The sequence below is a fragment of the Penaeus monodon genome, chromosome 23 (assembly GCF_015228065.2).
Source record: "Penaeus monodon isolate SGIC_2016 chromosome 23, NSTDA_Pmon_1, whole genome shotgun sequence".
Lineage (NCBI taxonomy): Eukaryota > Metazoa > Arthropoda > Malacostraca > Decapoda > Penaeidae > Penaeus > Penaeus monodon.
The window spans coordinates 38,004,619-38,005,146 of record NC_051408.1 but is presented as its reverse complement, the minus strand read 5'-3'; positions in this window follow the sequence as shown (position 1 = coordinate 38,005,146).

Sequence of the window (528 nt, the reverse complement as noted above, 5' to 3'; positions counted from 1 at the left end):
CAACAGAGCCATGCAACCTGCACAGAGGTAGGTCAATTGCGAGGCTGCGAGGCTCGAATTCCCACGAGGGAGTTGGGAAGCACTGCCATCATATTATTAGCCTACCGCCGCTACAATAATTTTCTCTGTGGCAATTCCATATTCGTAACCTCAACTTAACTGCTCTATTATTTACAATGCCTCTATTTATTTACTTTATGTTAATATTAAACAGTAATTTCACCAATACAAGAAACATAATAACGACCAAAATGATGAAACATTTCACCATTTATCGCAAATTTCTTGCCACCTTTCTTTACGAAATATCGTTTCTTTGCCTCTCATCATTATCATTTCCTCCCTTTCCCCCCCTTTCATTGGTCTTCATATCCACCCTCTTCCTCTCCTCTTCCTCTTTCATTTCTTCCTCTCACTCCCACTTTTCCTTCTCTCTTCCCTTCTCCTCTTTCCCATCCTTCTTCCCTTACACCAGCGCGCCCTTGGGAGGAGACAATGATAATAAGGGTCTTAGTGTGTTAAGCCCAA